The sequence below is a fragment of the Hyperolius riggenbachi genome, chromosome 3, assembly GCF_040937935.1.
Source record: "Hyperolius riggenbachi isolate aHypRig1 chromosome 3, aHypRig1.pri, whole genome shotgun sequence".
Lineage (NCBI taxonomy): Eukaryota > Metazoa > Chordata > Amphibia > Anura > Hyperoliidae > Hyperolius > Hyperolius riggenbachi.
In genome coordinates this window covers 178767079-178791706 of record NC_090648.1, presented here as the reverse complement: position 1 = coordinate 178791706, position 24628 = coordinate 178767079, and positions in this window count along the sequence as shown.

The window sequence follows — 24628 nt, the reverse complement described above, 5'->3', positions numbered from 1 at the left end:
GGGACCGCAAAGTGTGACTTTTGCTAGGCAATTTGCCCTAACGCATCGCGCCAGTGTGAAATAGCACTGAGAGACCCTTGTGTGCCTACTGCTGTGTCTGTAGTTCCCTAGGTTCTAAAAGTGTGCCTTCTCATGGTACCTCTCATAACACTCCCCTAGGCATAGGCCAGGCTGGTCAGGACAGCGGGGACAGTAAACGGGGGTGTCATGCCTTATTCCAGCCTTGCTGCAGACACGACATCTTTTTCTGGGGTTGCGTTGAGTTGGGGTACTGGGAATCGGGTAGGCGTAATGCCTTCCATGCAGCCGGCTAGTTGCATTTGGGGGTTGGGCTCTGTCACCTTCTGGATAGAGGAGTGCCGAAACAATGTCTTCCTGGAATTGAAGGAAAGATCCAGTTCTCCCAGCCTTACTGTAGAGAACAAAGCTGTTGTACATCGCCAATTGAATTAAATACACAGACACTTTCTTATACCAGCGTCTGGTTTTCCGGGAAATTAAATAGGGCCCTAACATCTGGTCATTGAAGTCCACCCCTCCCATGTTGGCATTATAGCTGTGGACGGCGAGGGGCTTTTCAATGACCTCTGTTGCCCGTGTAATTTGTACTGTCGTGTCTGTGTGAATGGTAGACAGAAGGTAAACGTCCCTCTTGTCCTTCCATTTCACCGAGAGCAAGTCATCGGTACACAAGGCGGCCCTCTCCCCCCGTTGAAGTCTGGTGTTAACGAGCTGTTGGGGGAAGCCCCGGCGACTAGGCCGCACGGTGCCACAGCATCGGATTCCTTCTAACTTTAAGTGCTGAAAGAGGGCCACACTTGTGTAAAAGTTGTCCACATAAAGATGGTACCCCTTCTGGAACAAGGGTGACACCAAGTCCCACACAATCTTTCCACTGCTCCCCAGGTAGTCAGGACATCCGACCGGCTCCAATTTTGAGTCTTTTCCCTCATAGACCCTAAAACGAGATGTATAGCCTGTGGCCCTATCACAGAGCTTATACAGTTTCACCCCATACCGGGCGCGCTTGCTTGGGATGTACTGTTTGATGCCAAGGCGCCCGGTAAAATGTACGAGGGACTCATCTACACAGATGTTCTGTTCAGGGGTATAAGCATCTGCAAATGTGGATGACAGGTGGTCTATGAGGGGCCGAATTTTGTGGAGCCGGTCATAAGCTGGGTGGTCTCTTTCATGACAGGTGTCGTTGTCATTGAAATGCAGGAAGCGCAGGATGATCTCAAATCGCGTCCTGGACATGGCAGCAGAGAACACGGGCATGTTATGTATTTGGCGTGTAGACCAATAAGAGCGCAATACATTTTTTTTAGTAATACCCATGTTGAGGAGAAGGCCCCAAAAAATTTTAAGTTCGGAAACTTGGAGTGGTTTCCACCGAAAAGGCTGGGCGTGGCAGCTTTTCGGATGGGCGGTTATAAATTGTGTGGCATATAGGTTGGTCTCAGCCACAATTAAGTCAAGGAGATCCTGGGTGAGGAACAGTTCAAAAAAGTCTAGGGCCGATCCTAGTTCAAATGTCTCCACCTGGACTCCAGACTGGGCGGTGAAAGGGGGCAGTATGGGTGCGGCGGGATCAGGGGAATGCCAATCAGGGTTTGCCAGCACCTCTGGAAAACCAATGGGAGTACGGGCCCGTCTACTTGGTGGCTGCGGATCGGATCTTAATTCACGTACCACCGAACCAGTTTCTACTTCCAGGATGGTGTCCGCCACTTCATCAGGGTCTTCTGCGGAAGTACTGGTGTTGATAGGCCCAGGAGATGCTGCGCTGCTGGTGCATGCCTCACCAAGAAAAATCAGATCAGCGCCACTCTGCTGCCCTTGAGACTGATCTTCCGCCACCTGCAGTCCAGTGACATGGGGTGTGGTACGCCTGGCTCTAGCCGGGACCTCAACCTCGTCATCGGAACTATCGGTCTGAGAGCCACTGCTGTCTACAGGATCGTACTCTGAACCCGAAGATTCGTCGAATAAGTCGACCCAATCATCCTCATCCGACTGGTCCATGTACCTGTAGATGTCTTCATTGGAAAACCTCTTTTTTGCCATGGTGGCCTGCTAAATTTAGGAGGTATTCCTCTGAGACTACCCAGGAAAAGAGCACCTACCTAGCGAAAGGGAGTACTTGAGAGGTAGAAAGCTGTGGTCACTGAGTTGAGATAAAAAAAATCAAAACTGATGTTTACAGTGCCACAGCTTGTGTACAGTGTTTTTTGCAGTGATCAGAAAAAAGAAATTTCTGTCACTGCGGTGGGGCGGGCTGAACGCAGTGCAGGCGAACGATCAGGTCTGATCGGGCAAACACTGCGTTTTTTTGTGGATCCTAGAGACCCTAATATAGATCTGACTGTGATCACTAATAATCACTTACAGATACTATATAGTACCAATGCTGATTAGCGACAGTGATGACGCTAATTAGTGACTGTGGTGCAGTGGGCTGAGCACTAACTGACACTAACAACCCTTTTGCTTAGATAACTGGCCTAACTGTTTGTTACCACTAGTGATACTAAAATTTTTTTTAGATCACTAGGACAGTGATAGTGATGGTGATGGTGAGGGGGGGTTGGGGATCAGAGAGCAATCACAAATAATCAAAAACAATCACGAGACAATTACAACACAATTACAGCAATCGGCGCAATCAAAGCCAATCACGGACCAATTGAATCCAATAATGTGACAATCAAAAACCAATTACGTGACAATTGAAGCCAATCACACGACAATCGATACTAATCACAGGGCAAAACAGCCAATCAGTGGGCAATTGGCACAATCAAAACCAATTACGGACAATTGAAGCCAATCACGCGACAATCGAAGCCCAATTACGTGACAATCGAAGCCAATCACACGACAATCGATGCCAATCACAGTGCAATTGAGACAATTGTAGCCAAACAAAGCACAATCAAGCCTTACAGACAGGAGATAAGATACACAATGGCAGGGGGGAGAATATACGCAATCAATGAACTAGGACGGTGTGGGGAGGATCGGAAGGGGTGGGGGGTGATCAGATACCCCTAAGGGGTAGTTGGGGGTCTAATCTGATGGATAGGAGTGACAGGTGGTGATAGATGGGTTATTGACGGGTGATAAGTGGGTGTTTACAGGGAAAAACAGATGTAAACAATGGACTGCTGATGTGATCAGGGGGGGGGGGTGTCTCGGAGGGATCTGAAAGGGTGGGTGGGTGATCAGAAGCCCCTAATGGGCAGTTGGGGGTCTGATCTGATGGGGGGCAGTGGCAGGTGGTGACAAGGGATGATTGACAGGTGACGGATAGGTGATTGACAGCTGATCAGCGGGCAATTACAGGGAAGATAGATGCAGTATACGGGGGGGGGGGGGGGGGAGATCTGAAGGGGTGGGGGGTGATCAGATACCCCTAAGGGGCAGTTGGGGGTCTGATCTAATGGGGGGCAGTGACAGGTGGTGACAAGGGATGATTGACAGGTGACTGATAGGTGATTGGCAGCTGATCACTGGGGAGATAGACAGATGCAGGGGAGATAGATAGGTTCAGTATACAGGGGGGGGGGGGTCGGGGGGAGATCTGGAGGTGTGGGGGTGATCAGATACCCCTAAGGGGTAGTTGGGGGTCTGCTCTGATGGATAGAAGTGACAGGTGGTGACAGGGATTTATTGATGGGTGATATGGGGTGTGGTTAGGTCTGATCTGCGGGCTGCAGGGGGGTGTCTGATGGGTGCTGCGGGTGATCGGGGGGTCTGTGGGGCTCCTAAAGTGTGTGTGTGTGTTGCTATACTATGCCTGCTCTCCTCGCTGGTGGTCGATCGCTAAGTGTGACCACCAGCGGGAGGCAGGCAGTATAATACAGTTTGTTACGTAAACAAACTGTATTATACTCATTCTATTGGGCAATTTGAATGTTTACAGCCCGCCGGCGCTGCTGATTGGCCGGCGGGCTGAAGTCACATGGGGGCCGAAGAGTGTGACGTAGCGATCGCGCGGCTACAGCCGCGCGATCGCTCGTTAATCAGGCTGCAGCCGGCGACGCAGTACTGCGTCGCTGGTCCTGCAGCTGCCACTTTGCCGACGCACGGTATAAGCGTGCGGTCGGCAAGTGGTTAAAGTACACCTAAAGTGAGAATCATATGGAGCTGCCATATTTATTTCCTTTTAAACAAAACACCAGTTGTTTGGTAGTTGTTCTAGTTGTTCTGATCTCTTTGGCTGCAGTAATGTCTGAATTACACACCTGAAACAAGCATGTGGCTGATATGGCCAGATTTTAATTACAGCATCGGATGTACATATGCTTTCTGGGCTCTGTCGCCGAAAGTGTTTCATACTATATACATTGTATTAAGATAAGAATGCAATGCAAAGGTGATGAAAAGTCGCATCACACTTCTAATGTAGTCATACATACATAATTCTGCGCAGTACAGTCCAAACGATGCCAGTGCAGCTCTGAGAGCCGCTCACGCATGCGCATTGGGGATCCTGCGCTGGAGGGGACCCCGGGCCACCATCAGTGAGCGGAGCTGCGCCAAGGGCACAGGACGGCTGGCAGGGGCTGGAGGAAGCCCCAGGTAAGTAGATTTTTTTTATTTTTGAAGTGCTCGGATGTGTCCTTTAAGGGTTTTTTGTATGAAATGAAGTCCTTATTAGTGTTGGTTTTTCTCCAACGCTGTTCAGCTACTCTTGAGCACCTCTTCAGCTGTTTCGTTGCTTTGGTCAGCCAGGGTTGGTGAGTGATACGATGAGGCAGACATTGGTGAGAGGTGAGACTGCATCCATGACTTGCGTGATGGAGTTGTGGTAGTGTGTAGCTGCCAATGATTGTGTGAGGAGAGGTGCCAGGGCTTCAGAGATTGCATGTCAATGGTAGTTTCTGCGTATATTTGAGCATGCTTGTGGCAGTGTAGTAGGAAGAGAAGGGGAGAGGGAAGTTCAGTAAGTTATGATCAGAGAGCAGTACAGCAATGAGTGAATATGAGGTTGAGCGTATGACCATCAGTGTGGGTTGGAGCAGTGGACCACTGAGACAGGCCATACGAGGAAGAAATTTGGTGTCAACAGAATTGTTTGTGTCAACAGGAATGTTTAAGTATAGTATATTGAAAGTTGGCTTCATTGCAACTGGAAATGCACATGTAGTATAGTAAATGCACAGCATGCTATGTGTTACTCTGACAGAACATGCCACATAGTACCTGATATGTACTATAAAAATATATTTGCATCACAGTAGGATTCTATTGTCCTTTGTGACAGAACACAATGGACGCAATGTGAAAGAACCTTTAGAGACATGATCAGCAAGACTAACATGGAATTGTCATCATTTTAGCTTCAAATTATTATTATTATTATTATTATTTTTTGAAAGAATTAATTACAACAACCATTTTAGCATTTACATAGAGCAGGTAGAAGATTTTTAACAAGGAGAATTATTGTGAGGTAACATCAGCATACATCATCTTACATGTGACACAAAATATATTAATAAACAGTCATTTCCAAACAAACTACCATGTCCACATTAATACTTTTGCACAGTACAATTCAACCAAAATGTCCCTCTCACTGCGGGGTGCATAGTTTTTGGGCAATGTTTTAATTGCAGGGATGCTCTGATTACAGAAGATGTAGGGACTGGGGCTCTGCCTGCCCTCTGTGCCATTTTCCCTAGAAGTGCCACACACTACAGGTAGCACTGCTAACTATTATAACACTCCTAGCTACAAAGCCACAGTTGTATGTCTGATCCTTATCACGTGTTTAGATGTTATTATTCTACATCTTTTTTTTGTTTTAGGTACAGGAGGAACTGTGTGGGATATAAGTTATCATCTTTATTCCTATCATAAAGGTATATAGACATGTTCTGTAGATAATATGCAATAAAAATTGGGTATTTGGCTAGTATCAGCTCAAGTATTTAATTAGTATTTATATCGCACTGGCATCTTTTGCAGCGCTTTACATAGTATACACAGTCTTGTCACTAGCTGCCACTCATACTTGTAAAATGGGCACCAGAAAATTTGGGCTCAAGGTGAAGGCAAAGAAATGGCTCACCCTGCTATTGCAAATTTCCTGGCGGCGTAGATTGCTATTCCCCCTCCAGGCTGAAATGGACTCATGGGCAAGATGCAATTTGGCTGTCAGCTATTGCTGGCAGCTGAATTGCACTGGGTTTTTTTTTCTTCGTAATTTGGGCTGTTTTTGTCTCGATCTTTGGGGCTCACAATCTTTTGAGGGGGGTCGGGGATCAAATTAATTTAATATTTTTTTAATGTGGGAGGAAAACAGTATCAGGAGGAAACCCACACAAAAAGGCGGAGAGAAGACAAACGCCATGCAGATAGTTTCCTGGCCCTGATTCTCTGCCACAAAGTACCACCACACTGCTCATATTTTCATTCCAGTTCCATAACCCATTGACCTAGGTGGCGTACAGGGATAAAATGCCACTACACAGTATGGGGTGCATTTACATAACTTGTCTTACACCATATGACTACTGTGTAAAGTGCCACAGATTATGCTGGGCTTTATAAATAAATAATAATATTAATAATATGTCTTGACTCACAATTTAGTCCTCTCTATCTGTCTCATCTCTTGAAATATCCCTAAAGAGCCTAGAACAGCCTGCTTTTACATGCTTCCCAAGATCCACAAAGAGGGAAACCCAGGCAGGCCCATAATCTCAGGGAGCGGAACTTTTACAGAGAACATCTCAGGGTGGCTGGAAAACATCTTGAAACCTCTTGTCTGTAAAAGACCCAGCTACATACAGGATACCACCCACCTCCTGAACAAACTGACAGCCATCGGCCCAGTACCTGAGGGAACCATACTGGCCACGATGGATGTGGAGTCCCTGTACACGAACATTCCCCATGATGATGGTATTGCGGCCTGCCGTAAATATCTTCAGGGTCAGGGCATACCTGTAAAGCCTATTGCTGGACTGATCAAATTCATTCTCACTCATAATTATTTCACTTTTGGACAGGACCTCTATTTCCCAGGGTCGTCTCCAGGACAGCAACCCAGATGAGAGATGATTCCCTCCACTACTGCTGGACAGGAAAAGGTTAAGAAAGTACAGCGGAGCATATATAAGCATACATCAACTCACCATCCTCAGTTCGTTTCCTGTCCACGGACGGAGAAGGTGTGGAGCTGGATGGGCTGATGCCGGATGGCAGGGTCCAGGGCTGCATATTCCCCCCTGTATGCGGCTGGCCAGGTGGATCAGCGCGTGGGGATTAGCCGCCTGTTAGGTTACAGAGGCAGAGCCGGTCTGAGCCTTTTGAAGAGTGTGCGTCCGCGCACAGGGGCGTGTTAGCGTCTATTGGTCCTTCCTAGTCAGATGACTAGGAAGTGACGTCATCGGGCTTGCCTCGGCGCCGGACGGAAGTGGTCTTGGCGTCTATCTCGCCGGCCGTTGGAATGGTCAGGTAACCCTTTCAGCGCTGGAGCGGCTATCAGCGCTGTTAGGGATTATGGAGGGGAACTAATTTTTCTTGTGCATGCGCCTGGGGAATAGTTTGTCAGGACGCATGTGGGTTACTAAAGCCTCCCTGCCCTGTCAGTAGTTGTGTATCAACATGGATTCATCCGAGGCAGGGCAGGGAGCTTCTGCTGCGGCTGCTTCTGCTGCTGGTTCCTCCGCTGAGGCTACTGTTACTCCCACTCCAGTTCATACAGTGGTATGTGAATGTCTGGGGTTTGATTGGGGGTAACACAGGGCTTTTAGGTATTGATTGACTCTTTCCCTTTTGCAGCCAAAAACAGGAGTATCTGGGAAAGGGAAAGAGGTCAAGGGAAGAACTCAAGGGACTTCTGGTTCTTCATCCTCTCGCCAGTCAGGGGCGCAAAAGCCTAGCAGGAAATGTGCCTTTTGTGCAGTCAAAATTCCAGCAAGCGCCACCAGACCAATTTGTCAGGATTGTACCCGGAAGCTTGTTAAAGAGGAATCTCCTGCTGTGTTTGATGATTTATTGGGATGGATGAAGGCTGAGATCTCGTCCACCTTCCAAACCCTTAAAGATTCATCAGCTTTACCTTCCACATCTTCTGCTATACCTACAGTTCCCGTTTTTCCTCCTAGAGGGATTCCCCCTTCACCAGGTGGTTCCGAGGTGGTAAACCTGGCAGACAGACAATTGACTCAGGCCTCTAAAAGGAGGCGTAGTGGAGGAGACTCCGAGGCAGAACTTTCAGAAGGGGAAATCTCTTCCCTGGAAGAGATGTCAGAGTCAGAGGAGAATACGGAGCAAATTGAAGGTGGAAATAAACCCCAGAAATTTGCCTTTTCCATGGATCATATGGAGGAGTTATTAAGGGCCATGTATGCGACCATGGAAATTAAAGAGGAAGAAAAACCTCTCTCGGCCTTAGACAAGATGTATGAAAGTCTAGCGAACAAACAAGTTAATGTAATCCCGGTGCATAGTACATTAAAGGACATGATTAAGAAAGAATGGGATTGTCCGGGAAAAAGAGTTTTTTGGCCTAGAGCCATGAACAAACGCTATCCTTATAATCCTGATGATCAGAAAAATTGGGGTTCTGTGCCAAAATTAGACCCCTCACTATCAAAAGTGTCTAGGAAGTCTGGGCTCCAGTTTGAGGACTTTGGGATTTTAAAAAAATCCCTTAGACAAAAAGGTAGACAATCTTTTGAGACGTAATTGGGAGGCAGCTACCTTGCTTTTTAAGCCAACTATAGCTGCTACAGCCTTTTCTAGAGCACTCAAGGTCTGGCTTAAACAGCTAGAAGCTCATATTGCAGGGGGAACTTCTAGAGAGGTCATACTGAAATCCTTCCCTAATATATTTCACGGTGTAAATTATTTATGTGATGCAGCGGATGAATCTGTTAGACTGGTGGCTAGGACATCAGCTCTAGCTAATTCAGCAAGGAGAGGCATATGGGTTAGAACCTGGGAGGGGGATGTGTCTTCCAAAGTAAAATTATGTGGTGTCCCCTGTGAGGGTTCATTATTGTTCGGGTCTAAGTTAGATGAAACTTTAGAAAGAACGGCAGATGTAAAGAAGAATTTTCCCGAGAAAAAGCGTGAGTTCAGGTTTAAACGGTCCTTTCGTTCCTCCAAAAATTCTGACAGTTTCAGGTCCAGCAAAAGACAGTGGAAACCTCAAAAGGAGCAGAAAGGGAAATCCCCCTTTCTCCTTAATCCCCACAATCAACCTAAGAAACAATGACGCCAGAATCCCGGTAGAAGGAAGGCTGTCTCATTTCATAGAAAATTGGCAGACATTGTTCCACAACAAATGGGCTGTTTGCGATCATTCAGGAAGGTTACAGGTTAGAGTTCATCGAACACCCCCCAGCAAGGTACTTAGTAACTCCACCACCAGCATCACCAGTAATGTCATCAGCCCTCCAGACAGCAGTTTCAGATCTGATTGCAAAACAAGTGATAAGAAGGGTCCCTCAGTGCCAAGAAAGAAGAGGATTTTATTCCCCGGTTTTTCTAGTGCAAAAACAGCAGGGCAGTTTCAGACTGATTTTGAACTTAAAGATTCTCAACAAGTCTATCAGATACAGAAAATTCAAAATGGACAACATCCGCTCTGTGGTAAATCTGCTTTAGGAAGGATCTTACATGGCCTCACTGGGTCTTCAGGACGCATACCTCCATCTGCCAATTCACCCAGACTCTCAATCGTTTCTGAGGTTTGCAATTCATCAGTCGGGGGAGGGAAGACACTATCAATTTACGGCTTTGTCCTTTGGCTTGTCCTCTGCCCCTTGGGTTTTCACTAAGACGCTGTCAGAAGTATTAGCCTACTTGAGACTATCCGGTATTCAGATTATTGGATATCTTGATGACTTATTTGTTTGGGGCGACTCCCCTATGGCCGTTTCTTCCATGATTCAGACATCAGTGAATGTTCTGGAATCTTTGGGTTGGGTCATCAACAGGAAAAAGTCTTCCCTGATTCCTTCCCAGGCAATGTTTTTTTTGGGGTTTTCAGCTAAATACTGTTGATCAAAAGATTTATCTGCCTATACAGAAGCAGGAACTGCTACTAACAAATATTTTTTCCTTCCAGGAAGCCTCTTCCATTTCTATAAGGGGAGCTATGTCCCTACTCGGTCTTATGACATCCTCCTTCCCGGCTGTCCAGTGGGGCCAACTGCATTCACGAAAACTCCAACACTGGATACTTCAGGTTTGGAACAAAAAGCTGCTGTCGCTAGACATTTGGGCCTGAATTGGGCCTGAATTGGGCCTGAAGATATTATGCATGCTTGAATCTCCAGTATATAGGAAGTGCACTCCTATTAGGGACACATGCTATTTACCCCATTGATCTGGTTTGGTTTTAGGGAGGGTGTTTTTATATTGTTGACAGTTCTGCATTCATTGCTATTCATTGCTTTGTGTATTAATAAATTTATATTTTTTTGCTATGAGCTCCCTTTGGTTTACCAAAAGAGTGTTGATTCCACATTATGTAAAGACTTCCCTTCTGTGGTGGGCAAACAGGAATCATCTGCTGGAGGGCAGGTTATGGGACTTTCCAATCCAGAAGGTGATCACCACGGATGCCAGCATGTGGGGTTGGGGGGCCCACATGGACAATACCCCAGTGCAGGACTCATGGAGCAGGTCTATGGGGATGAGGCACTCCAACTTAAGGGAATTAGAAGCAGTAAGGAGAGCATTGTTACATTTTCAAAAAGAAATTTTGGGGCAGCACGTTTTAGTGAGGTCAGACAACAACACAGTGGTAGCTCACTTGAACCATCAAGGGGGGACGAGAAGCTGGTCTTTTTCAGTCCAGGCAGAAGAGATTCTGGGTTGGGCAGAAAGGAAACTAGGTTCTTTAAAGGCGGTTCACTTGAAGGGGGCCTCAAATCATGTAGCGGATTTCCTCAGCAGGTCAGAATTGAGTCAGGACGAATGGGCCCTAAATCAGGAGATTTTTCTGGAATTAACTGCCAAGTGGGGTCTACCGACAATAGACTTGTTTGCGAGCAAACGAAATGCAAAGTGTCAAAAGTTTTGCTCCCTGTGTCATCTCGAGAAGCCGTGGGCAGTGGATGCCTTCTCTCTCAAGTGGGAGTATCCTCTTCTGTATGCCTTTCCTCCTTTCAGTCTAATTTCCAGGACTCTCAGAAAGATTCTCCAGGACAAAGCTCTAGTTATTATGGTGGTTCCATTCTGGCCAAAGAGACCCTGGTTCTCTCTACTGAGGAAGCTTGCTGTAGCAGAACCGTTTATGCTCCCCTTTCTTCAGGACCTGTTGACGCAGGGCCCAGTGTCTCATCCACAGGTAAACATGCTGCATCTGTCTGCTTGGAAACTGAGTGGGAACTCCTGAGAGGTAAGGGGTTTTCCACTGATTTGTCTAACACTCTGCTTCAAAGTAGGAAATTAGTAACCAGGAAGATCTATGCTAAAGTCTGGAGAGTTTATTGTAGCTGGTGTGTGGACAATAATATGGACAGACTGCAATCCTATTCGGTTTTGGAATTTCTCCAGGCCGGATTGAAGAAGGGTTTAAGCGTGAGCACTCTTAAGGTACAGACTTCTGCTATCAGTGTATTCTTGCAGAGGAGATTGGCTGAGGATGAGTTCTTCATTAGATTTTTTAAAGCAATCCACAGAATTAAGCCACTGGTAAAGACTCTGGTTCCACCTTGGGACTTAAATTTGGTACTTCAATCCTTGATGGAGCCTCCTTTTGAACCCATCGAGGAGATTTCGGAGAAGCTATTGACTCTTAAGACTGCTTTTTTGTTAGCTATCTCTTCAGCCAGGAGGGTTGGGGAGATACAAGCTTTGTCTATTACAGAACCTTACCTGATAGTAAGTGATGATAGAATCACTCTTCGTCTAGATCCTGCTTTTGTACCCAAGGTTTGCTCCAGATTTCATCGAGTACAGGAGATCTTCTTGCCCTCGTTTTGTAGTAATCCAAACAACGAGAGAGAAAGACAGATGCATTGTTTAGATGTGAGACGATGTGTGTTACAATACTTGAAGGTTACAGAGCCCTGGAGGAAATCTAAGGCATTGTTCGTACTGTTTTCAGGACTCAATAGGGGTAAGCAGGCTTCTAAGGCCTCCATCTCTAGATGGATCAGACAATATATTTCCATGTCTTACCAGGTCAAAGGTCAGCAGGTTCCAAGTATGCTAAGGGCTCATTCTACTCGATTTGTTTCTACATCATGGGCAGGAAAAGCTGGAGTGTCTATTGACCAAATATGTAGGGCAGCTACTTGGTCAAGTAAGAATACTTTTGTAAAACATTATAGATTGGATGTATCTGCTAATACTGATTTATCATTCGGTAGAAGGGTTCTACATGCGGTTGTCCCACCCTGATACTGATAATCTCTGTATCTCATCTGGGTTGCTGTCCTGGAGACGACCCTGGGAAAGACAAAAGTTACTTACGGTAACGTCTTTTCCGGGAGTCGGAAGGACAGCACCCAAACTACCCACCCTGGGTTGTATACATTGTTGTTCAGGTTTATTATATTATTATTAAATTGTTTGAGCATTATTTGTGGTCATCTTGATTATTACTGAGGATGGTGAGTTGATGTATGCTTATATATGCTCCGCTGTACTTTCTTAACCTTTTCCTGTCCAGCAGTAGTGGAGGGAATCATCTCTCATCTGGGTTGCTGTCCTTCCGACTCCCGGAAAAGACGTTACCGTAAGTAACTATTGTCTTTACAGCAGATGGGCGTGGCAATGGGTTCGCGATTCGCACCACAGTATGCAAATCTCTTCATGGCCAAAATCGAAGAGGAATACCTCAATGCATGTGGCATAAAACCCATGGCCTACTTCCGCTTCATTGATGATATTTTAATCATCTGGTCCGCAAGTGAGGATGATCTTCTCCAGTTCCACAGGAACTTCAATGCCTTCCATCCTACAATCAAATTGAAACTTACCTACTCTCACACAGAGATTAACTTTCTGGATACCACCATATACATCAGGGGTAACAACATACAAACCTCTGTGTATCGCAAACCTACAGACCGTCCCACATACCTAAGATATGACAGTTTTCATCCTAAGCACATTAAGAACTCTATAATTTACAGCCAAGCAATAAGGTACAACCGGATTTGTTCTGACAGGATGGACAGAGACAAGCACCTGGATCGCCTTAAAGGGATACTGTAGGGGGGTCGGGGGAAAATGAGTTGAACTTACCCGGGGCTTCTAACGGTCCCCCGCAGACATCCTGTGCCCGCGCAGCCACTCACCGATGCTCCGGCCCCGCCTCCGGTTCACTTCTGGAATTTCAGACTTTAAAGTCTGAAAACCACTCCGCCTGCGTTGCCGTGTCCTCGATCCCGCTGATGTCATCAAGAGCGCACAGCGCAGGCCCAGTATGGTCTGTGTCTGCGCAGTACACCCCTGGTGACATCAGCGGGAGCGAGGACACGGGCGTGCAGGCGCAGTGGTTTTCTGACTTTAAAGTCAGAAATTCCAGAAGTGACCCGGAGGCGGGGCCGGAGCATTGGGGAGTGGCTGCGCCAACACAGGATGTCTGCGGGGGACCATTAGAAGCGCCGGGTAAGTTCAACTCATTTTCCCCTGACCCCCCTACAGTATCCCTTTAAGAACACTTTCATTAAACAAGGTTACAGTCCTCCTATGGCTGAGGCCCAAATCAGGAAAGCCAGCAACATCCCCAGGACTGAACTCCTGAAATATAAGCAAAACCAGAAAGAGGAACGTGTCCCTTTGGTTGTCACCTACAACCCACACCTGGAAATCTTAAGGAGGATTGCTAAGGAACTACATCCCATTTTACACAAGGATCACAGACTGAGAACGATATTCCCTAAACCTCCACTCTTGTCATATCGGCAACCACACAATCTAAAACAGATGATTGTCAGGAGTTCTTTGAATAGGCCTCAACAAAACGGAACATCACCCTGCGGACAAAAAATATGTGGGACCTGCGGACACATTTACTCCACTGACAGGGTAACGATACCAGGTTCACAACAGGAGTACAGAGTACAAGGTACATTTTCCTGTGGTTCCACCAATCTGGTGTATCTGATCATGTGTGCTAAATGCCCCAATGTTATGTACGTGGGAGAAACTGGACAAACTCTGCGCAAACGTATGAATGGACACAGGCACACTATTAAAGATACCAAATCTGGGCTCCCAGTTGCTACACACTTTCGGTCCAACGGACACAGCATGGGTGATCTTCGTGTCACTGCCCTGAAGGGTGGCTTCAAAACGTCAAATGATCGATTAATAGCAGAAACAAAATGTATAAATTGGTTCAAAGCTGTGCAGAAGGGTTTGAATAAGGACAACAACTTTCTATATTGGTATGAGACTGATGACATTTGAACTTTTCTCAGCCATTATAGCTGAACTTGTGAACTAAGAATTTACGACACCTCTGTGTCAGTCCAAATCCCAGGTATGTGAGCAGGGAGTAAACAAGGATTCTTATCTTGGCTTACAACCTCTAACCCCAGGTCGATGGTCTGTGTGAATTAAGGCATCTTAATGACATGTATTTATGCTTGGAAAAAATATCTGTTTTCCCTTTTGATGTTGCATGTATATAAGCTGTCTGTACCACCAGTTTGCAAACTAACAGGATGTAAACCTGACGAAGGCTGCAAGGCCGAAAGCTTGCTTATTTTATTCATTTTTAGTTAGCCAATAAATGGTATCATCCTGATTTAAAACTTCTTGCTCTTGAAATATCTCTCCATGTAGTTGAGGTGAATAAGTAGGGCACGATAATTCATGAGATACAGTTTGCAAATCAGCCCCTTTATTTCCAATGACTGGCAAATGAGCCATCAGAAGCGGTGTTGTGATCCTGAGTGACACAGTGGCATTCACCAGCTAATAACCTAGTCATATAGTTCTCGCAGGGATCAGTGGGGGCAAATCCTCTATAGAAATGGCTAGTTTCACATGTCATGCTGATGCTGCATGGTTTGGCAGGAGAAGTGATACGGTGTGACGCTGAGAGCCTGGAGCTGTGCAGGGTGTATCCATGCCTCTGTGAGCTCCTACTGAGCACATGAAGCTGCTGCATAGTGTACCAGGTGAATGGGATGCGTGACTGGATGCCATCCCTCTGTCACAACGCATATGTGTAATACACTGTTATATAGCAGCACAATAAAATGTGACTGGCACCAGTCACAACATACACATGCTGTAATTACTCTCTATTTTATGATTATGATTATTATTATTATTATTATATGCACATTGTGGACATCAGATGTTTACTTATGGCTGTAATATTTCTGATAAACTAACAGGAAAAAAAGAGAGTGATCTCTGCAAAAAAAAGCTTTGATGCAGCATATGCAGCTAAATACCTGTGTCTCTAGACAAGACAAGACCCTAAACATTTATATTGCGCTTTTCTCCTGGCGGACTCAAATCACTTTAGCTGCAGCCACTAGGGCGCGCTTAGTAGGCAGTAGTAGTTTTAGGGAGTCTAGCCCAAGGACTCCTTACTGAGTAGGTGCTGGCTTACTTACCCAGGCTCACTTTATGTGCAAATTAATTCAAAATAAATAAATCCAGACAGTGACATGTGCAGAGGATTAAGCCACAAAGTAGTCTAGCCTAATTGAGGCAGACTGCAGTCAAAGTCCATTTCTAGAAGTTATTTGTTTGTAATTGCTCATTCCCCTTCCCCAACAAATTTCATCCAGTAAGTCTGCCACTTTGCAGTCACCTGAACCCATGATCTGGATCGGCAGCTGTGGAGACATTTTGAATCAGTGATGCCCTGACTCCCTCTCCTTATACCGCCCACATTATGATTCCGCATTGCTGCCCCCCCTTATACCCAATACCAGCATTACCTTTTACAGGGGGTGTAAAATCCATGTCTGCCTTCCAGCTGTGGCATGAAAGGGGTTGGGTTGCTTATGCTGCACCCCCCCCCCTTCCAGATGAGGAAGTATATGGAAGGATTTTACAGCAGCCCCCTACCTGAAACTAAGGAACCCTCAAGTAGAAGCTCAGTGTGATTCCTATACTAGGAGTTTGAGAGTTCAGGTGAGCATTACTACCTGTAAGATGCTGCTGCTTTATATAGATAATGATAATAATTACCATACCTTAGAATCATTAGACTTAATGTGCAAAAATTAATTGTTATGATTCTGAAGGTGTGAATTCTTGTAAAACAATCTGAGTAAAGGGGAAAAGATAAGCTTTGCATGTCAATGATTAGCGTTTATGTTCTTACGGCTCTCCTACTATGCAAACGTTCTAAGATATAAAGACTGGATCGGTTCATGTGGGCGCAAAACCTGTTAGCTACTAAAGACACCCACTATAGACCGTTATTATGATCCCCTATTTTATAGCTAATCATTAATGCACCAAGGTAGGATCGGTTATTGTATAGTCGATTAGCTATTACGATTACCATATGTGGGTAGTGTTATGGGATAGGGTAGGGAGAGAATAAGGTAAACGGGGTGAGGAAGTTAATATTAAGTGTCAGGGTAAAGAAGTTAGTGTTAGGCAATAGGGATGGGGGATAGTGTTAGGCATTTAGAGAGGTGTATGCTTTGGGTGGGGAGGCAGGCAGGTTAGTGTTAAGTGGATAAGTATTAGGATAGCTGATAGTAGAATATCGGAAATATTATACTAAATATACGCACCCAATCAACCACATCACCCTGAGATTTGCCAGCATGTCTGATTGATACATTCGACATGGCACATGTCCATAGGATAAATTACATATGATTACAAGAAATGCTGGAGGCTGTGAGAAAACCCAGAATGATTGAGGCAAGTTATACTGAGGCAGCTCTTTTAACACAGAAAATGTGACTCACAATAGCAGTCTAAAATGACTTCTTACACAACGTATATAGGCTTGATTAAACTTGACTGGGATGGCTGATAAAGACTTCCTCGGACAAGAACCTAACAAGAATCAAGTATGTGTATGGTGGCCTCCCCAATATCACCTAAAGATCTGGCATGTTGGAGCTTTAGCGGCAGCTGGCCCTCAAATTAATTGTTCTGCCATTTGCCCCGCCTGCTAGAAGCTGCTCCATTATGAACCAGGCATTATCCCGCCTCCTCCCTACACACTAACAGATGCATCACTAGCTTCTAGGCTAGCAACGCGTCTATAAAGCCTCGACCTCAAATTGTTGTCTGGGGAATCGAGTACCAATCCCTGTCAGGTGTAATTTCTCGTACGTGTGTACATCTCCTATGGATTCTAGTCAATTGCCCAGCACGCACATATCAAAGCCCTAGCCCTGCCTACTCCCTAGGGAGAAGGGACAATGATGTGCTCATTCTGGCCAAAGAAAAATACTGGTTTGTAAAAGGGATCAAAGAGGCCATGTCAAACTGGAATTGTCATAGCAGGACAGGCAGGAGCCATAACATCACTTATCATCAAAATACAATGGCATTTGTATCTAATGCTGGGGATACATGGGTCAGATCGACCCCAGCCGCATCCCCGCTCGTCCGCACGGATCGATTACTGCTCGCCCCCGCCGGCGCTTCCTTATCAGCGCTCGATTCCCTGCCATTGTCCGCAGGCGGGAATCGAGCGGGCGGGGGTCAAGCGGCTTGATCGGGCCAGCTGAATATTATCAGCTGGCCGCATCAGCTGGTCGATACACGGTACAGAAACGTACCGTGTATCCCCAGCATTAAAGCAGACCTCCAGTTTACTGGGTCATCTTCTTCTATACAATCATAATCACCTGCCTTGTCTTCTTTTTGTATTTCACCCCCAGGTCTGCATGTCCGCCGACTTCTGGTACAAAGTCCCGCCTCCCTGCTAAAAAATACCATTACAAAAGTATAACATACAAAGTACTGTCACATACACAGGTTTATACGATTTTGTACTTTGTATCATTCTGATACAGTTCAAAGCTTGCAAATCTTCTACAGTTAGTCATTAAAGGTATCACCTAAATAACTTTTGTTGTTATGTCTTTGGAGTCTCTCCATAACTAATACCAGACAACACGCAAATGGCTTCAGTATACTATTTATTTCATCACACACAGTATGTAGAATGACCTAGTAATATGGTAGGACAAAAATAAACAACAAGTGTCAGCGCCAAGGCAGAAGGCGACCGCAGCCGAGAAGGACAATGTCCAAAAGTCCACACAAGCAATGAATATATAAAGTCAGCGCAGGTCTATAGTAATACAGCTTTCATCATTTTTTGGTATACAGGATCTTCGAACAAAAGGGTAAAGAAGCAAGGCTTACCAGATTCCAACAACCCACATTATAAGGTTGTAAACGAGTTTGATAGGTGGTCCGCAGAACTTTCAAATGGTGTCGTTTCACCAGCGATGTTGCACACTACAGATTCCTCCGGAATATAGTAGATATCCTGAGATCGCAGAGACTCACCAAAGGGGAGTCCAGTAGGATAGTGACATGAAAGAGATGTACGGCACATCTAAGTGTAAACCGTCTTTATTATATAACAAGTAAAACAATTAAAAACAAGGATAAAAGAAAACTCACATACGGGGTGTCACAGGAGCCCTAGTGGCTGACCGCACTTAGCCTTCTAAACGGTGCCAGCGCACAGATCGTGCGAACTCTGGTCGCAGTCAATGCGCAGGAACCGTTAAGAATTAGCCGCAGACAACTCAGAAGGGAGCCTGTGAGACACGGGTGATTACAACTTTACCCACTGGTTCAGAGTAAACTGCCACCACCGCGGTTACCATGGGACCGTGGAGCCCACTAACTGACTGACTAGTCCTGCGAATAAAACGGTTAAACACACAGTATTCTGTCTAGCCAACAACAAACAAACAGTAGCGTATCTTCAGAGACCCGGGATCAGTTCTGCGTGTGCTGATAAGCAGGGTAGCGGACAGTGAATGACTTGGAGAAAGTCGTTTATTCACGCAATATAAATAATTAATATATACAGACAATTATTAAAATCACAATTATTAAGACAGTAATAGCCAGTATAAAAAATAAAAGAAGGGGGAAAAATACTTAGTTCCTGGAAAGATGTCCTTTTTGTGGGAAAACAGAGTTCTGGGTTTCAATTTGAGTTCAGAGTTCAGACCAGGTGGATGCCAGCATATCCTCAAGCTGGCATCTGATGAGTTCAAGATGTTTCAGTGTGGAGGACCCTGAGTTTGGGTCCTCTGCCATTCTTATGCCCCTGCTTCAGTAGGAGGGAGTGAGGGCGTGGAGCCATACACCCCCTTAGAAGATGAGATGAGCCCTCCCATTGTCCTGGGGGCTAGAAATCATATCTGCCCATATATGGGCTCTATCTCACAGAACCGTACAGGTCAGGGCAGATTTATTAACATTTTCAGGTCTGTCTCGATTTACCCAGCGCCCTGAAACCAGACACGAGGGGTGGGACCCCTGTGGTATCATCAGGGCATTTTCAAACTGCCTTACTGGCAGTCCTTACCTCAGAATGTTCTGAAACTTCCTCAGAACCAGCACCGGGGCTCATGCTACACTTCCCCCACGTTTGGCGAAGCTGCCATCTCAGGAACCCCAGAAATATGACAGATCTGGGAAGTTATGGATTATGCTATGAGACTCAGGTTTATTCAGGATGTGTTCTAGCTGCTAACAGCTGACTTCCCTTTGATCTTTACCAGTGAGCAAGGTGTCAAGACCTCCCGGAGATTTGTAGCCTGCCTGGCTGCACCTAGGCATCCTGATCACCCCTTGGTTAATTAACATCTACATGAGATCAGCTAGGTGTCACCTTATACCTGATGGATGGGCCATCCGCACAGCTTGAAGCCAGGGGCTCTCTGGGCCCAGGCTCATTAGCATATCAAAAGAGCCATCCAGCCTTTAGGATGGTGCTCTCTCTGCTAAGAAAAGGACTTCAGCTCCCCCTACACACTCAACCCAGATTGTATCGATTTGAAGCGCAATCGATGCAGGGAATCGAGTGCGATCGCTTTTTCTTCACGGGCGGTTACAGGACGCGCCTGCGGCCCCGCAACCGTCCGTGACACGGGGCCCGTGCACTGGGAACCCCGAAAAAGTAGCGCGCATAAAATGGTCAATAGAAGACCTCAAATAAAATGGTGCCGCCTGTCGCCTTCCCGACCGGTTTCGCAATCTTGCGTCATCAGGGGAGATGCGAAACCGGTCGGGAAGGCGACAGGCGGCACCATTTTATTTGAGGTCTTCTATTGACCATTTTATGCGCGCTACTTTTTCGGGGTTCCCAGTGCACGGGCCCCGTATGTGAGTTTTCTTTTATCCTTGTTTTTAATTGTTTTACTTGTTATGTAATAAAGACGGTTTACACTTAGATGTGCCGTACATCTCTTTCATGTCACTATCCTACTGGACTCCCCTTTGGTGAGTCTCTGCGATCTCAGGATATCTACTATATTCCGGAGGAATCTGTAGTGTGCAACATCGCTGGTGAAACGACACCATTTGAAAGTTCTGCGGACCACCTATCAAACTCGTTTACAACCTTATAATGTGGGTTGTTGGAATCTGGTAAGCCTTGCTTCTTTACCCTTTTGTTCGAAGATCCTGTATACCAAAAAATGATGAAAGCTGCATTACTATAGACCTGCGCTGACTTTATATATTAATATGGTAGGACAGTTTAATATATCTAGCATTTCATATCCATGGTTGTCTTAGTCTGTAGGTAGCGAACCTAAGCAGATTTTTCTGTTTCTGTTTCTTGGTTTTGTGAAGTACGGCTCATCAAAGTCAGGTAACCTTGTTTTACTCCAGCCTGTTGAGATACATGTACCACTGATTCAGTATATCGACTGAAGTAATTCTTGAGCAAATGTTCAGCATGGGTTCAATGGATGAGTGACTTTCAGATTGAGGTTGCTCACTTTACTAGCAGGCAATGTCCATAATCCCTGAGGAGATGCTATTAGCAGTTGGTTGACCTGAAACTCACATGAGCTGGCTGTGATTCAGTGCTGGCCCGCTCGACGCAGCTTGAGATATCAATCTATTTTTGCTACACAAGTTACCTATAAACCATTTTATGTATTAATAACAAATTCATACAGTGTTGTGTATGTACAGTATGTTATGTATGTACAGTATGGTATGTACAGTAGTTATGTAGTGGACTGCTAGTACTGAAAGCTGTTATCCTCTATTAGTTGAACTTGTGCCAAATGTACCTCATGATCTAGGGAAATAAACTTCCATGAACAGCCCGCCATTATCATACAGAGACTTGTAGAGAAAGGGTTTGATTAGAGCTTGTTAGAATAAGACATGACATTGGCAGACTGGACAGCTTATTGTGTGATAGCCAGGAACATACATTGAATCCTCCTGGCTGTCCACAGGATAATAACAAAATATATAAAGAAGATCCTTAACCACTTGAGGACCACAGTCTTTCTACCCCTTAAAGTGAATGTTTACCCCTTAAAAAATCAAAAAGTCAGATACTCACCTAAAGAGAGGGAAGGCTCGGTCCTAATGAGCCTTCACTCTCCTCTCCCGGTGCCCGGTCCCGCGCAGGATCCCCCGTAGCAGTATTCAACCAGTTCGGTCAAATACTGCCACTTCCGCAGCCGAAGGGAGCTTTCGGAAGCCTTCAGGAGCACTCGGGCTCCCATACTACGCATGCACGAGCGCCCTCTATGACGAACTCGCGCGCGCGTAGTATGGAGCGGCCCATCTTCGGAAGCCCGAGTGCTCCCGAAGTCCCTGCGGCGGCGGACGCGAACGGGGGAGCCAGCGCAGCACCGAGGGCACCGGGAGAGGAGAGGGAAGGCTCATTAGGACCGAGCCTTCTCTCTCCTTAGGTGAGTATCTGACTTTTTGATTTTTTAAGTGGTAACCATTGGCTTTAAGGACCAGAGCCTTTTTTTCCATTCAGAACACTGCAGCTTTCACGGTTTATTGCTCAGTCATACAACCTACTATCTAAATGAATTTTCCCTCCTTTTCTTGTCACTAATACAGCTTTCTTTTGGTGCTATTTGATTGGTGCTGCGATTTTTAGTTTTTATTATATTCATCAAAAAAGACATGAATTTTGTCAAAAAAAATGACTTTTTTAACTTTCTGTGATAAACTTTGTCAAATAAAGTAAAATTTCTGTATACATTTTTGTCCAAATTTATTCTGCTACATGTCTTTGATAAAAAAAAAAAAAAACATTCAGTGTATATTTATTGGTTTGGGTAAAAGTTATAGCGTTTACAAACTATGGTGCAAAAAGTGAATTTTCCCATTTTTGGAGCATCGCCGACTTTTCTGAGCACCTGTCAGGTTTCATGAGGTGCTAAAATTCCAGGATAGTATTAATACCCCCCAAATGACCCCATTTTGGAAAGAAGATATCCCAAAGTATTCACTGAGAGGCATGGTGAGTTCATAGAAGATTTTATTTTTTGTCACAAGTTAGCGGAAAATGACACTTTGAAACAGAAATAAAACAAAAAAAAGTGTTTCCATTTCTGCTAACTTGTGACAAAAAAAAAAAAGAAATCTGCCACGGACTCAGTCACCATGCCCCTCTCTGAATACCTTGAAGTGTCTACTTTCCAAAATGGGGTCATTTGCGGGGTGTGTTTACTGTCCTGGCATTTTGGGGGGTGCTAAATTGTAAGCACCCCTGTAAAGCCTAAAGGTGCTCTTAGGACGTTGGGCCCCTTAGCGCACCTAGGCTGTAAAAAGGGGTCACACATGTGGTATTGCCGTATTCAGGAGAAGTAGTATAATGTGTTTTGTGGTGTATTTTTACATATTCCCATGCTGGGTGGGAGAAATCTCTCTGTAAATTACAATTTTTTTATTTTTTTACACACAATTGTCCATTTACAGAGCGATTTCTCCCACCCAGCATGGGTATGTGTAAAAATACACCCCAAAACACATTATACTACTTCTCCTGAGTATGGCGATACCACATGTGTGACACTTTTTTGCAGCCTAGGTGCGCTAAGGGGCCCAAAGTCCAATGAGTACCTTTAGGATTTCACAGGTAATTTTGAAGCATTTGGTTTCTAGACTACTCCTCATGCTTTAGGGCCCCTAAAATGCCAGGGCAGTATTGGAACCCCACAAGTGACCCCATTTTAGAAAGAAGACACCCCAAGCTATTCCATTAGAAGTATGGTGAGTTCATAGAAGATTTTATTTTTTGTCACACGTTAGCGGAAATTGATTTCTATTGTTTTTTTTTCACTAACTTTCCACTAACTTGTGACAAAAAATAAAATCTTCTATGAACTCACCATACAACTAACGGAATACCTTGGGGTGTCTTCTTTCTAAAATGGGGTCACTTGTGGGGTTCATATACTGCCCTGGCATTTTAGGGTCCCTAAAACGTGAGGAGTAGTCTAGAAACCAAATGCCTCAAAATGACCTGTGAATAGGACGTTGGGCCCCTTAGTGCACATAGGCTGCAAAAAAGTGTCACACATGTGGTATTGCCGTACTCAGGAGAAGTAGTATAATGTGTTTTGGGGTGTATTTTTACATATACCCATACTGGGTGGGAGAAATATCTCTGTAAATGGACAATTGTGTGTAAAAAAAACAACCAATTGTCATTTACAGAAATATTTCTCCCACCCAGCATGGGTATGTGTAAAAATACACTCCAAAACACATTATACTACTTCTCCTGAGTACGACGATACCACATGTGTGACACTTTTTTGCAGCTTAGGTGTTCTAAGGGGCCCTACGTCCTATTCACAGGTCATTTTGAGGCATTTGGTTTCTAGACTACTAATGGTTTAGGGCCCCTAAAATGCTAGGACAGTATAGGAACCCCACAAGTGACCCCATTTTAGAAAGAAGACACCCCAAGGTATTCTGTTATGAGTATGGTGAGTTCATAGAAGATTTTTTGTCACACGTTAGCGGAAATTGATTTTTATTTTTTTTTACAAAGTGTCATTTTACACTAACTTGTGACAAAAAATAAAATCTTCTATGAACTCATCATACACCTAACGTAATACCTTGGGGTGTCTTCTTTCTAAAATGGGGCAGATTAGGGCCTGATCTGATGGATAGGAGTGCTAGGGGGGGTGACAGGAGGTGATTGATGGGTGTCTCAAGGTGTGATAAGAGGGGGGAATATATGCAAGCAATGCACTGGCGAGTTGATCAGAGGGGGTCTGGGTCGCTATCTGAGGGTGTGGGCAGGTGATTGGTTGCCCGCAAGGGGCAGATTAGGGTCTGATATGATGGGTAGCAGTGACAGGTGGTGACAGGGGGTGATTGATGGGTGATAAGTGGGTGATTAGAGGGAAGAACAGATGTAAACAATGCACTTTGGTGGTGATATTATGGTGGGTCTGCGGGCAATCTGATGGTGTGGGGGTAATCAGATGCCCGCAAGAGGCAGGTTAGGGTGTGATCAGATGGGTGGCAGTGAAAGGTCGTGACGGGATGATTGACAGGTGATTGACAGGGGAGAATACAGTAGATGTATACAGTACACGGGGGGGGGGGGGGGGGTCTGTGGTTGATCTGAGGGTAGGGGGGGTGATCAGGAGCCCCCAGAGGGCAGTTAGGGAACTAATCTATAAAATAGTGCTGACAGATATTGACAGGGAGTGATTGATGG